We start from the raw sequence: 15,949 nt of genomic DNA on the forward strand, positions 1-15,949 counted from the left end.
ATTACATTCGATCTGTCAGGGAGGTAGTATTTACAAGTAGGAATACTTGAGATTGTAGATGTAACACGACTTGACCAGATGTGAAGTGTAACTGTGGTATAAAAATGAAAAAAATATACATACATCAAGCAGAATGAGGCGGGATTTCAACAAGAAGGTATTTAAGTGTAAATAGTTGAAAGGGACCTGGAAGAGAAAGACAAGGAGTAATAAACAAAACCCAATTTAAAACCAAGCTATTGGAATAGTTACAGTTTCAGATGTGGTGGAAAACACATTCGAATATTAATATAAAAATAATTACAATAATAATTGGGGCAAGAATTGCGTCTTTTATACGCTTTTGTCGCTCCGTTTGGTCATCATACTTTGATAGGCTTCTTAATAATAGATATTTCGGTATTTAGGAAGTTTAATTTACATTCGATCTGTCAGGAAGGTCATATTTACAAGTGGGGACACTCGGGAATGTAGATGGAACACGACTTGACCAGATGTGAAGTGTAACTGTGGTATAAAAATGATAAAATGTAAGAAATCAAGCAGAATGAGGCGGGATTTCAGCAAGAAGGTATTGAAGTTTAAATAGTTGAAAGGGACCTGGAAGAGAAAGACAAGGAGTAATTAACAAAACAATTTAAAACCAAGCTACTGGAATAGTTACAGTTTCAGACGTGGTGGAAAACACATTCGAATAATAATATAAAATAATTAGATTAATAATTGGGACAAAAATGGCGTCTTTTATACACTTTTTTCGCTCCGTTTGGTCATCGTACTTTGATAGGGTTCTTAGTAATGGATATTTCGGTATTTACGAAGTTTAATTTACATTCGATCTGTCAGGAGGGTTATACGTACAAGTGGGGATACTTGGGAATGTAGATGGAACACGACTTGACCAGATGTAAAGTGTAACTGTGGTATAAAAATGATAAAATATAATAAATCAAGCAGAATGAGACTGGAACTCAGCGAGAAGGTAGTGAAGTGTAAATAGTTAAAAGGGACCCGGAAGAGAGCGACAAGGAGTACTTAACAAAACACAACGTAATACCAAGCTACTGGAATAGTTACAGTTTCAGAAGTGGTGGAAAACACATTCGAATAATAATATAAATGAATTAGATTAATAATTTGGACAAAAATGGCTTCTTTTATACGCTTTTTTCGCTCCGTTTGGTCATCGTACTTTGATAGGGTTCTTAATAATGGATTTGTCGTTATTTAGTAAGTTTAAATTACATTCGATCTGTCAGGGAGGTAGTATTTACAAGTAGGAATACTTGAGATTGTAGATGTAACACGACTTGACCACATATGAAGTGTAACTCTGGTATAAAAATGAAAAAATATATACATACATCAAGCAGAATGAGGCGGGATTTCAGCAAGAAGGTAGTGAAGTGTAAATAGTTGAAAGGGACCTGGAGCAGAAAGACAAGGAGGAATTTACAAAATACAACCTAAAACCAAGCAACTGGTATAGTTCCAGTTTCAGATGTGATGGAAAACACATTCGAATATTAATATAAAAATAATTTGAATAATAATTGGGACAAAAATGTCGTCTTTTAGACGCTTTTTTCGCTCCGTTTGGTCATCGTACTTTGATAGGCTTCTTAATAATGGAGTTGTCGTTATTTAGTAAGTTTAAATTACATTCGATCTGTCAGGGAGGTAGTATTCACAAGTAGGAATACTTGAGATTGTAGATGTAACACGACTTGACCAGATATGAAGTGTAACTCTGGTATAAAAATGAAAAAAATATACATCCATCAAGCAGAATTAGGCGGGATTTCAGCAAGAAGGTATTTAAGTGTAAATAGTTGAAAGGAACCTGGAAGAGAAAGACAAGGAGTAATTAACAAAACAATTTAAAACCAAGCTACTGGAATAGTTACAGTTTCACATGTGATGGAAAACACATTCGAATATTAATAAAAAATAATTATAATAATAACTGGGGAAAGAATTGCGTCTTTTATACGCTTTTGTCGCTCCGTTTGGTCATCGTACTTTGATAGGCTTCTTAATAATAGATATTTCGGTATTTAGGAAGTTTAATTTACATTCGATCTGTCAGGAAGGTCATATTTACAAGTGGGGACACTCGGGAATGTAGATGGAACACGACTTGACCAGATGTGAAGTGTAACTGTGGTATAAAATGATAAAATGTAAGAAATCAAGCAGAATGAGGCGGGAACTCAGCGAGAAGGTAGTGAAGTGTAAATAGTTAAAAGGGACCTGGAACAGAGTGACAAGGACTACTTAACAAAACACAACCTAAAACCAAGGTACTGGCATAGTTACAGTTTCAGATGTTTTGTAAAACACATTCGAAAATTAATATAAAAATAATTTGAATAATAATTGGGACAAAAATGTCGTCTTTTAGACGCTTTTTTCGCTCCGTTTGGTCATCGTACTTTGATAGGCTTCTTAATAATGGATTTGTCGTTATTTAGTAAGTTTAAATTACATTCGATCTGTCAGGGAGGTAGTATTTACAAGTAGGAATACTTGAGATTGTAGATGTAACACGACTTGACCAGATATGAAGTGTAACTCTGGTATAAAAATGAAAAAAAATATACATACATCAAGCAGAATGAGGCGGGATTTCAGCAAGAAGGTAGTGAAGTGTAAATAGTTGAAAGGGACCTGGAGCAGAAAGACAAGGAGGAATTTACAAAATACAACCTAAAACCAAGCTACTGGTATGGTTCCAGTTTCAGATGTGGTGGAAAACACATTCGAATATTAATATAAAAATAATTACAATAAAAATTGGAGCAAGAATTGCGTCTTTTATACGCTTTTGTCGCTCCATTTGGTCATCGTACTTTGATAGGCTTCTTAATAATAGATATTTCGGTATTTAGGAAGTTTAATTTACATTCGATCTGTCAGGAAGGTCATATTTACAAGTGGGGAAACTCGGGAATGTAGATGGAACACGACTTGACCAGATGTGAAGTGTAACTGTGGTATAAAACGATAAAATGTAAGAAATCAAGCAGAATGAGGCGGGAACTCAGCGAGAAGGTAGTGAAGTGTAAATAGTTAAAAGGGACCTGGAAGAGAGCGACAAGGACTACTTAACAAAACACAACCTAAAACCAAGCTACTTGCATAGTTACAGTTTCAGATGTTATGTAAAACACATTCGAAAATTAATATAAAAATAATTTGAATAATAATTGGGACAAAAATGTCGTCTTTTAGACGCTTTTTTCGCTCCGTTTGGTCATCGTACTTTGATAGGCTTCTTAATAATGGATTTGTCGTTATTTAGTAAGCTTAAATTACATTCGATCTGTCAGGGAGGTAGTATTTACAAGTAGGAATACTTGAGATTGTAGATGTAACACGACTTGACCAGATATGAAGTGTAACTCTGGTATAAAAATGAAAAAAAAATATACATACATCAAGCAGAATGAGGCGGGATTTCAGCAAGAAGGTAGTGAAGTGTAAATAGTTGAAAGGGACCTGGAGCAGAAAGACAAGGAGGAATTTACAAAATACAACCTAAAACCAAGCTACTGGTATAGTTCCAGTTTCAGATGTGGTGGAAAACACATTCGAATATTAATATAAAAATAATTACAATAAAAATTGGAGCAAGAATTGCGTCTTTTATACGCTTTTGTCGCTCCATTTGGTCATCGTACTTTGATAGGCTTCTTAATAATAGATATTTCGGTATTTAGGAAGTTTAATTTACATTCGATCTGTCAGGAAGGTCATATTTACAAGTGGGGACACTCGGGAATGTAGATGGAACACGACTTGACCAGATGTGAAGTGTAACTGTGGTATAAAAATGAAAAAAAATATACATACATCAAGCAGAAAGAGGGGGGATTTCAGCAAGAAGGTAGTGAAGTGTAAATAGTTGAAAGGGACCTGGAGCAGAAAGACAAGGAGGAATTTACAAAATACAACCTAAAACCAAGCTACTGGTATGGTTCCAGTTTCAGATGTGGTGGAAAACACATTCGAATATTAATATAAAAATGATTACAATAAAAATTGGAGCAAGAATTTCGTCTTTTATACGCTTTTGTCGCTCCATTTGGTCATCGTACTTTGATAGGCTTCTTAATAATAGATATTTCGGTATTTAGGAAGTTTAATTTACATTCGATCTGTCAGGAAGGTCATATTTACAAGTGGGGAAACTCGGGAATGTAGATGGAACACGACTTGACCAGATGTGAAGTGTAACTGTGGTATAAAATGATAAAATGTAAGAAATCAAGCAGAATGAGGCGGGAACTCAGCGAGAAGGTAGTGAAGTGTAAATAGTTAAAAGGGACCTGGAAGAGAGCGACAAGGACTACTTAACAAAACACAACCTAAAACCAAGCTACTGGCATAGTTACAGTTTCAGATGTTACGTAAAACACATTCGAAAATTAATATAAAAATAATTTGAATAATAACTGGGGCAAGAATTGCGTCTTTTATACGCTTTTTTCGCTCCGTTTGGTCATCGTACTTTGATAGGCTTCTTAATAATGGATTTGTCGTTATTTAGTAAGTTTAAATTACATTCGATCTGTCAGGGAGGTAGTATTCACAAGTAGGAATACTTGAGATTGTAGATGTAACACGACTTGTCCAGATATGAAGTGTAACTCTGGTATAAAAATGAAAAAAATATACATACATCAAGCAGAATGAGGCGGGATTTCAGCAAGAAGGTATTTAAGTGTAAATAGTTGAAAGGGACCTGGAAGAGAAAGACAAGGAGTAATTAACAAAACAATTTAAAACCAAGCTACTGGAATAGTTACAGTTTCAGATGTGATGGAAAACACATTCGAAAATTAATAAAAAATAATTATAATATTAACTGGGACAAAAATGGTGTCTTTTATATGGTTTTTTTCCCTCCGCTTGGTCATCGTACTTTGATAGGCTTCTTAGTAATGGATATTTCGGTATTTAGGAAGTTTAATTTACATTCGATCTGTCAGGAGGGTTATATGTACAAGTGGAGATACTTGGGAATGTAGATAGAACACGACTTGACCATATGTGAAGTGTGACTTTGGTATAAAAATGATAAAATATAATAAATCAAGCAGAATGAGACTGGAACTCAGCGAGAAGTTAATGAAGTGTAAATAGTTGAAAGGGACCTGGAGAAGATAGACAAGGAGGAATTTACAAAATACAACCTAAAACCAAGCTACTGGTATAGTTCCATTTTCAGATGTGGTGGAAAACACATTCGAATATTAATATAAAAATAATTTGAATAATAATTGGGACAAAAATGTCGTCTTTTAGACGCTTTTTTCGCTCCGTTTGGTCATCGTACGTTGATAGGCTTCTTAATATGGGATATATCGGTATTTACGAAGTTTAATTTACATTCGATCTGTCAGGAGGGTCATATGTACAAGTGGGGATACTTGGGAATATAGATGGAACACGACTTGACCAGATGTGAAGTGTAACTGTGGTATAAAAATGATGAAATATAAATAAATCAAGCAGAATGAGACTGGAACTCAGCGAGAAGGTAGTGAAGTGTAAATAGTTAAAAGGGACCCGGAAGAGAGCGACAAGGAGTACTTAACAAAACACAACGTAAAACCAAGCTACTGGAATAGTTACAGTTTCAGACGTGGTGGAAAACACATTCGAATAATAATATAAAATAATTAGATTAATAATTGGGACAAAAATGGCGTCTTTTATACGCTTTTTTCGCTCCGTTTGGTCATCGTACTTTGATAGGCTTCTTAATAATGGATATATCGGTATTTACGAAGTTTAATTTACATTCGATCTGTCAGGAGGGTTATATGTACAAGTGGGGATACTTGGGAATGTAGATGGAACACGACTTGACCAGATGTGAAGTGTAACTGTGGTATAAAAATGATAAAATATAAATAAATCAAGCAGAATGAGGCGGGAACTCAGTGAGAAGGTATTGAAGTGTAAATAGTTAAAAGGGACCTGGAGGAGAAAGATAAGGAGTAATTAACAAAACACAACCTAAAGCCAAGCTACTGGAATAGTTACAGTTTCAGATGTGGTGGAAAACACATTCGAATATTAACAAAAAATAATTATAATAATAATTGGGACAAAAAATTGCGTCTTTTATACGCTTTTTTCGCTCCGTTTGGTCATCGTACTTTGATAGGCTACTTAATAATGGATATTTTGGTATTTAGGAAGTTTAATTTATATTCGATCTGTCAGGGAGGTCGAGTTTACAGGTGGGGATACTTGGGATTGTATCTGGAACACGACTTGACCAGATGTGAAGTGTAACTGTGGTATAAAAATGATAAAATATAACAATAAAATCAAGCAGAATGAGGCGGGAAGGTAGTGAAGTGTAAATAGGTAAAAGGGAGCTGGAGGAGGACAGGGAGTAATTAACAAAACTCCACAAAAAAACAAGCTAAGGAAATAGTTACAGTTTAAGATGTGGTGGAAAACACATTCTAATATTAATTTTAAAATAAAAAAAATAATAATAATAATAATAATTGGGACTAAATTAGCATCCTTTTACAAGATTTTTTGCTCAGTTTAGTTATCGTCCTTTGCTAGGCTGCTTAATAATGAATATTATGTTTTTAGAAAGTTTAAATTTCATCCTTCAGTGAGGTCGTATTTACAAGAGGGGATACTGGAGATTGTACATGAAACACGACCTGACAAGATCTGAAGTGTAACTTTGGTATAAAAATGAGAAAATATATATAAATCAAGCAGAATGAGGTGGGAACTACGCAACAAGGTAGTGAATCATAAATAATTAACAGGGGGTTAGAGACGAAGGCTAGAGAAGTTTTGTGATATTCTCTTCCTATTTCCCAATTAACCATATGATATATAGAATCTTCAGATGAGTTCGCAAGCACAGGGCATGTACTTAATTACATGTTTTAAGTAACTCATTTAATATTTAACCTGTTCAGAAACAAAGAGTGTTCAGGACCCTGTAAATAATTGTGGTATAATAATGAGAAAATGTTATTAAACCAACAAAACGCAGTGGGAGTTTAGTCAGAAACAGGTGAAAAATTTAAAAACTGTTTTCGATGTGGTTGACGTGGATTTGGTTTATAACAAGATCAATGAAAATAAACAATAATCATACCTTTAACAATGATCCCACTCTACTGCTCCGCTGTTGCCGAGCTGTTGTGTCACTGCGACGCTAATCCAATGTTCGTTTGCTGCTGCTGCACTGGTATAAAATAATAAAAATAATGTATAAATTATAATAATAGACACTTGAAGCCACTGCTACAGGTCAGTGGTAACCTTAAAATCAAAACATTTACTCACACAATACAGCCGACAGTCCTTTCTCTCTACCAAACCTAAAATATTCAAATAAATTAGTTAATGTGTTTTGGTACATTATGTTTAATACAAGTTGTTATACTAGACAAATATACATGGAATGTGCACTTTAGTTATAAGTCAACACAAATAATTTTAGGGCTACCAAGTCCATTTCTATAGATGTTAAGTTACTTGTAGGTAACCTGACTGAAATTCAAAGTTAACACACATTAAAACCAGTAATTACATACTACATATAGCAGAGTTTGCTTGAATTTGTGAGTTGTCTCAATGTTTTCCCAAGCTTGATTGAGTTGAGATGAAATATTATTCTTTTATTATTCTTTTATAATTAAATATTATTATTATAAGTCATATCAGTAAAAGATAATGCTGCATTTACAAAACATTTTGTCTCATTCAAAAATATTAGATCAACATTATCAGATCAACATACTTTTTCATTGATTTATCCTAAATACTATGTTGCATGAAATTAAATGTTTAGTTTTAGTTAAATTAATTTAAACGCAACCAGGTTACTTATTTTTTATTAGTTGAATCAACAATTTTTTTTTAACAGTGCAGTATTGAAGGATATCAAGATAGACAACCTGTGTAAATACACAGAAAGAGTAAACAAAAGGGAGAGTATGCGCATGGGTGCGACAGGGAGTTTCTGTGTGAAATAAGAGGCGGTGATGAACAAAAAGAGAATGGGCAGGTTTTAAAGATTTAAACACGCCGGTTGCCACTTTTTGTTAATAAGATCAGCTGGTCTTTGTTCTAGACTGGACTAGAAACAAAAAAAAAGAAAGAATGAGTTAAGTGTCATCAGCATAGAAGTGGTAAGAGAACCCATGAAATTATATTCCTCACATCAGGACAGCAAGTGTAGAGTTAGAACAGAGGACCAAGCACAGAGCCTGGTGCAACACCAGTGGAGAGTCTACACGGAGCCGATGGTCTGTTGCTCGGTCACTTTTGGATGGAAGGAAGGTTGAGGTGGATGTAAAATCAGGATAATGGTTTTAATAAAAAGAACCAAACTGGTGAGGAACACAAGACAGACAGGTGGTAAACACACAACAAAGAAAGGAGAATCAAAACAAAAAGAGACAAGAAAACAGAGTAGGAGCACCTGACAATCATAACAGACAGGTCCAGGCTAACAATGGAAAAAGTCTAAGGAAGGTACAAATACAGAAAAGGAAAGGTCAAGGTGGAACAGTTTGATTAGTATTCAAATCTTCCTCCTGGTGAAGGTAGCAGAGCATTGATCACAGCATCACAGTAAAAGTACAGACCCCAACACAGGGGGCTTAGCTGAACACATGGCATAATTCTTGATTTTGCCAATGCTGGACAATATGCAGTGAGTCCATGGGACACCGCCTGCTTTACCCTTTCAGCTCAGCAAAACCCGTCACGTCCGTGTTTTCAGCAGAAAGTGCTTCCCATTTTTTTCCCAAAGATCATTTAACATGTTCCTCTGTTTACATTTTCCTTCCTACATCTGCCTTTTACTGACATTCTTAAAGCTATGTTTGCTTATGCGTTATCAGATGAACGTATGAAATGACCTACTGACCAAATTTTAGGTTAACAGGACCAGACCACAATGATCACTTTTTGCCCCAAAATTTAACACGTCTGAAAAGTCTTTTTCACCAGCTTCTTTAAACTGAAATGACCAGTCTAACTTGTATATTTACACACAGTTACACACTCCAGTTTCACAAAACACAATAACGACAAGTCTTTGCAGTGGTTTCACTGAACTCTTTATTTTCTGCATTATCCTTTCTAGTCCTCTTTCCTCCTCCTCAGCCTCCCTCCATCATCTCTCCTCACTTTCTACTGCCAGGAAAGCTGAATCTGAAACACACACACACAGTTTAAATGCAAGTTAAGCTTTGATTTTAACATACAGTATTAAAACTCAGTGCTACAGAAGAGCTTCTCCACCAAGCATGCTGGTTAATATTTCTACAGCTCCTGAATTTAAACCAGGCTTTGGTTCTAAATGTGCTCCATTGCAGCCGGTCTGGTTCTGGTGAAGACAGACTAGTCTCTCTATATATCTGTAGCGTTTTCACAAGCTGAGATTGGTTAATACAGACTGATCGGTCTCCAATTAAACCTTCCTCAGCTCGTCAGGAGTGCCGAAAGACAGAGAGGGTGGTAGTTAACGACTAAACGCGGAAACCGTTGTTTTTCTTTTGATGGATGAAGCGCCGGTCTACACTGAGCAGCGTTAGCTGTGTGCTACTTACTGAGGGGAACGTTAGCTAGTTAGCTATCAAAGTTAACCCAACTCTTAATGCTGAACATTCAGTCCTAAAACTCCCAAAATTCACCAAACCTGACCTTCATAAATCGCTCATTTACAAGCAAAAAACTAAATTCAAATGTTTGCAGCCTCTCACCTCGTAAAGAACTCCACTTTTCCCCCCTTCCCACCGTTCACTGACGACCCTCAGCCTCCAGCGGTTCCACCACCTCAGTTGTGTTTTGGTCACATACTCCAAAATGTCTCCGGAAGCAGTCAGTCATCCGGGGACTTTTCTGCGTCCTGTTGATATTATATACATTTTTTACTAGATGTTTTGTTTGTAATTAACTTGATTTTAAAACAGAAATAATGTTTAATGTAAAAATAATGCTTTCCTAGAATGCACTGTCCAATAAAAGTAAAACCTTTCGGGTCGTGAGGGATCTTGGACGCGGGCTGTAAGACTGCCCACCCAATCAGAAGACGGTAGTGATATTTTCTGTGGCTGAAAACAACAATACCGCTGGCCTTAAAGAGTCGTGTTCAGCTTACTGCTTAAGTAGGAGAATATTGTGACAGGAGTTACTGTCATCTGTCATACAGTCACGCAGGATAACGTTCAGCATTTTATTTTTTAGAGCGGTTCCATGAAGTGCATACTCTTTGCTGCGATCTTTGCTGCCATCTAGTGTGTTTGGCGTGTGCAGCAGTGAGGAACGTAAAACATTTTTTTAGTGTTTGCAAAGCTTTTTAACAGTTTTTCAGGATTTCGTTTGTGGCAAAAAAAAGACATTTTTATTTACAGATAAAAAAAAAATAGTGACAATTGTCGCTAAAGATAGTCAAGGATACAATTATAACAATGGCTAATAATTTAATATTCACTGATCACAATATTTTTTTTTAATATTTTGTTTTTATGACTTTACCTGTGTAGTACCATGTCGTTTTATCATTCAATGTTATGCTTTTGGGTGCCCCGTGGTGGCGTTGGGCCGGCTCTACACCCGAAAGGCATCCGTAATCTCAAATCTCCAGCTAACTTTTGATTACAACTGGAACTGCTGCACCATGCCAGTATATGAAAAATACACAGTGAAATACAGAGAGAACGCACAAGACATGGTTTTGTAATGAAGTGGTCTGAGAGTGGAAACGCAAGACAGACATATCCAGACATTTTCCAACATGTAGTGCAAATTTATCTTCAACGTAGGTTTTAATCATTCCTGACTGTAAGCAGACACCTCCATGTCCTCATCTTTGATTCATTCATCAAATTATTCACCAAATTATGAAACCTAAAGTTCTTCTACCTGCATTGTTTTTCCTCTCTGGATTCCAAACCCATTCAACAGAAACACCACCCAAACTTCGTCTAAACCAACTGTGCTACACAAGTAATTAGTCAAACAGCCAATCATATTGGCTAATTAGCAAATCATCCAATCAGGAGAGGTGTTGAACGGAGAGTGAGTCTAAAGGAGCGGAAGAAAAATGGCTGCACGTTCAGGTAGGCTGTTCCTACATAATCAAACCACAGGAAAACATAAATATACAAGAACTTCAGCTTTAGTTGTTCAAATCTATCTTAATTTCTAAACCTCTGGAGGTGCAACTGGTAATGTTTTAAATGTTACTGTGGAAAAAAATCAACACTGCAGCTGATGGCATACATGCTAGCAGTGTTCTCATTAGCTTCATAGCTCTGTGAGCTGAACAACAAACTTGTATCATCTATTGCTGCCTCCTGGGGGTCTGGAGTAAGAGACTAGCCTCTCTTTCTATGCTGTAGTTTCTGTGTTGAAGTTCCAGACAAAAAGGAGAGGAGAGAAATTTGGTTCTCCAGATTGGAACCATCAGCACCGTATTCCACGTGAGGCATGCGGAAGCTCTACTGGAAACAGCTGCATTTTGCAACTCGTTTCTACCGGAATTTCCACACCAGTACAGTAGAAGTGTTCCAGTTTCCAGATCAATTCCACTGGTGTCAACTGAAAGCAACTGGTATTGTACTGGAGTTTGCACTGGGGTGATGCTGGATCAGGTTTAGGATAATGCTATTGTTCACATCAGCATGTAATAAAGTACAGTAGAGGAAACTGGTGCTGGTGTTGAGAAGATGCTAATCCAAGTCCAGAAAGGCTGAGAAGGGTCAGTTTGAACATCCTGGTCTTTTTGTTTTACATATCCACATAAACCGAGACACCAGCAGAGCAGTCTGATCTCAGTCTAGATCTGATAAGTTTTATTTAGTCACTAAACTCTCACTAATGAACTCAATCTAATTCTAAAAGTTTAAGGATTAATCACTTCCAGATCTTCGCCCTCCGGTCCTGCTCTTCTGCTCTGGATTCAGCCCTAAACTCATAAATATGATCAGCAGCAGTTGTGAGCACCTTCTCTAATGCTAACTAGATAGATAGCTTTGGAGATCAACACTTGCAGTTAGCTTATGTGCAAAGGCTAACTCTGCAGTTGCCTTTGACCACCAGGGGGCGCTGCTCGCTATTAATGGCGTGTAGTGTTAGAGATGTCAGAAGCAGCAGGTGAGGTATATTACAAATTACAAAAGTCATTAGTTGGGAGAGACGCTGTTGAGCTTCCACGGGTGCCTCAGCCTCAAAATGGATCTGTCTTGAGCTACGAACCCACAGGAGTCAGAGTCAGACGTCCTGATGGACCTGTACCTTTCACTGAGAATCAGGAGTTGATCTGTCCAAGCTAGCTAGCCGTGAAGCTAATGCAAACACTATTAGCATGTATGCTAGCAGCTCCAGTGCTGTTCTACTCCTGTTTTCCACACTAATGTTTAAACCATGAACAGTTTCTTCTCCAGAGGTTTAAAGGTGAAGCTGGGAGAGTCTCTGGACGTGCTGAAGATCCTGTCCTTGTTCCGATCTTTACATTTTCCATCGTTTATAAAGTTGGAGTAGCCTACCTGACTGTGGAGGCCTTCTTCTTCCTGTCCTTTACAGACACTCTCCCTACAACAACTCACCTGGTTGGCTGATTGGCCATTTACAGATGTAGTTCAGCTAGTAAGCATGGTGATGAGATGGTGTATTGAACAGGTTTTTAGGCAACAGGCCAGAGTCTCCTGAGCACAGAGAAATCAGTGTGATCTGGGACAGAGGCAGTGACTAATTTCTGAAGGGCAGAGCTGCCAAATGGTTGCACCCTGCACTGACTTTTAGCTAACAGGTTTAATTCAGGCTAAAACAGGCTAACCTTAGCCCACAGGTTTAACTCGGGCTAAAACAGGCTAACAGGTTTAGCCAACGGATTTAGCTCAGGCTAAACAGTCTAATCCTAGCCAATGGGTTTAGCTCAGGCTAAAATGGGCTAACCTTAGCTAATGTGTTTCAATCAGGGTAAGATGGGCTAACCTTAGCTAATGTGTTTCACTCAGGGTAAGATGGGCTAAGCTTAGCCATCAGGTTTGACTCAGGCTAAAACAGGCTAACCCTAGACAACAGGCTTAATTCAGGCTAAAACGGGCTAACCTTGGCTAACAATTGTAACTCTAATTCAGTCAGGATATGTCCAGCTAACACATTTTTTTAAAATAAGCTAAGGTAGGCTAGCCTTAGCCAACAGGTTTAACTCAGGCTAAAACGGGCTAACCTTAGCCAACAGGTTTGACTCAGGCTAAAACAGGCTAACTTCAGATTTAGCTCAGGCTAAATAGATGTAGATGCTTTAAGTAGATGAATTTATAGGTGTGTTAAACTACAGCGCTATCAGTAGCGTTCTGCTTCGCAGTGCTAACGCTACACACTGAAGTGTTCTCCATATAATCTGAGTTTAATGTTCTGTTTTGCAGGTTGAGGTTCTGCCCGTGTTCCAAGTTGATGATGCTGGAATGAGAACATTGCTCTGAGAACGTCTTTAGCTCAGTAACCTGCTGAGTGACAGTAAGACAGGTGGGGGTGTACAAACTGATCTACATAGGTTCTAGAGAAATGCATTCCAGAGAGGGTGTGGTGTTTGAGTTCCTCACTCTTTGCAGATGTTCTGATGATCCTAAAGTTGCTGTTCTATTGTAGGAACCTGGTTTCTGGATCTGTACCCCGTCCTGAAAACTGCCTGGTTCCTCATCTGTGCTGAAGATTCCTGTCTAGAAGATCAGCCTGAGCCCTTGTTTGTCTGAGCTCCTGCCTCTGTGATTGCTTCCCACAATGCAAAGATTCCATAGCTTCATCCACTGTTTCTCCACATGACACACCCTTTCTGAACATATTTGCATATATAATGAGTGAGTAGCCAATGAGAGGTGCTGACGAAAATGAGTGTTTAAAAGGCGTGTGATGTGCGCGGTGTTCACAATGACGGTGAGGATTAAAAAAAAGAGTAAAATCTGAGATCTTTCCACCGTGATTGAGAAGACTAGTACTGCAGAATAAGTAGCAGCATCGGAACCAGACCCTCCACCTGAACTGGTTCCAAAAAAAATGGGGGATATCATTTCCTTCTGTTCATAAGTTCCTGTCTTGCTCTCCCTCACCAGGGGGAGTGCAGTGTCCCCAGCCCTGGGTAACATCTCATTCTCTCTCAGGCATGGGGCATTTCCTTTCCATTTTCCTCAAACCCACCCACACTGAGTGGAGAAGGAGGAGAAATTGCCCCGCCCACACTTATAAAGTTCTGTATGTTACACTACAGATAAGACATTTACAACTGGGGTTCACAATTATGGTGACCTTTGGTCAGTTCCTGATTGGATAATGTAGTAATATGCTAATTAACTGAGTTACCATCAACGTGAAGTCTGGAGCATCAAGCTAAGATGGACGGGAGAAGCTGTGACCTCTGTTTGAGGGCAGATTCAGGAGGGTTTACTCTCTGTAATCAAAAAACTGCAGTAGGTGTGATAAACTCCTCCCACACTACACCCATGCGCTAGTATAGGCTGACTCACATCTGCAGCTGTTCTTTTCTCTCTATGAGGTTCTAGATAGTTCAGTGTTCAGTGAGTTTTTCCTCATGTTAGTCAAACAGGCCTCTGCTAAAAAAAAAAAAAACTCCACTGGCAGGTATTTCAGTACTAGTTTTTACCTTCATGGTAACCTTTGATCATATCCAAGTTTACCTGGTCTGTAAGGACCCATAAAGCATGCGGAGCATTCAACATCCAGCCTTCGTTCATCCTTCAGTCAAACAGCAGTCTGCACAACAGCGCCACCCCCAGGCTGTGATTTGAGACTGTTTAGGAGTTGCTCTGTCCTAGACTGTTTAGGAAATATGCTAATTAACTCAGTTAATTAGCATATTGCCACGTTATCCAATCAGGAACTGACCAATGGTCACCATCATTGTGAACCCCAGTTGTAAATGTCTTATCTATAGTGTAACGTTCAGAAAGTTATAAGTCTGGTTGCGGCCAGTTTTCCTCCCTACCCACTCGGTGTGGGTGGGTTTGAGGAGAACCCAATACTGGCATGCTACAAGCCCTGCTTATTGTGAGTTGGGCTAGAGATGTAAAACCTCTGCTGCATGCCATGTTCGCCACCCTTTGAATAAGGAGGGGGCACTTTGGCTAGCCCAGACTTACCCCTCCTCATTCTCTTCCCGGGGTGGGATGAGGAGACGTGTTCAAGCTGAGATCTATCCACCACTACGAGAAAACGAAAGGCATGTTGAAACTATGTTGAATCCACCCCTTGCATCAGCCCTGGTACCTGTTTTGTTGTTGAGTTCCTGAGTTGCTCTCCCTCATCAGGGGAAGTGTAAAGACCCAAGCCTCCCCCTAGGGGGACAATGCCCCTGTACTGGGTCACCTCTCATTCTCTCTCAGGCCTGGGGCATTTACTGTCCCAGAGGGAATCAGTGATGCCCTCTAGCCCCACCCAGAGCAGAGAATGAGTAGGCAGGGCTTTCAGCATGCCAGCACTGGGTTCACCTCAAACCCACCCACACTGAGTGGAGAGGGAGGAAAACTGGCCCCACCCAGACTCATAATTTTCTGTATGTTACACTACAGATAAGACATTTACAACTGGGGTTCACAATGATGGTGACCATTGGTCAGTTTCTGATTGGATAATGTGAAAATATGCTAATTAACTGAGTTACCACCAACATGAAGTCTAGAGCATCAAGCTAAGATGGACGGGAGAAGCAGTGACCTCTGTTTGACTGTTTAGGGGGCAGATTCAGGAGGGTTTACTCTCTGTAATCAAAAAACTGCAGTAGGTGTAATAAACTCCACCCACACTGCACCCATGTGCTAGTACAGGCTGACCCACATCTGCAGCTGTTCTTTTCTCTCTATGAGGTTCTAGGTAGTTCAGTGCTGGTTTTCAGGTTCAGGGTAAGTGCCGTTGATTCTAAGCT

This window comes from Salminus brasiliensis, chromosome 18, assembly GCF_030463535.1.
Source record: "Salminus brasiliensis chromosome 18, fSalBra1.hap2, whole genome shotgun sequence".
Classification (NCBI taxonomy): domain Eukaryota; kingdom Metazoa; phylum Chordata; class Actinopteri; order Characiformes; family Bryconidae; genus Salminus; species Salminus brasiliensis.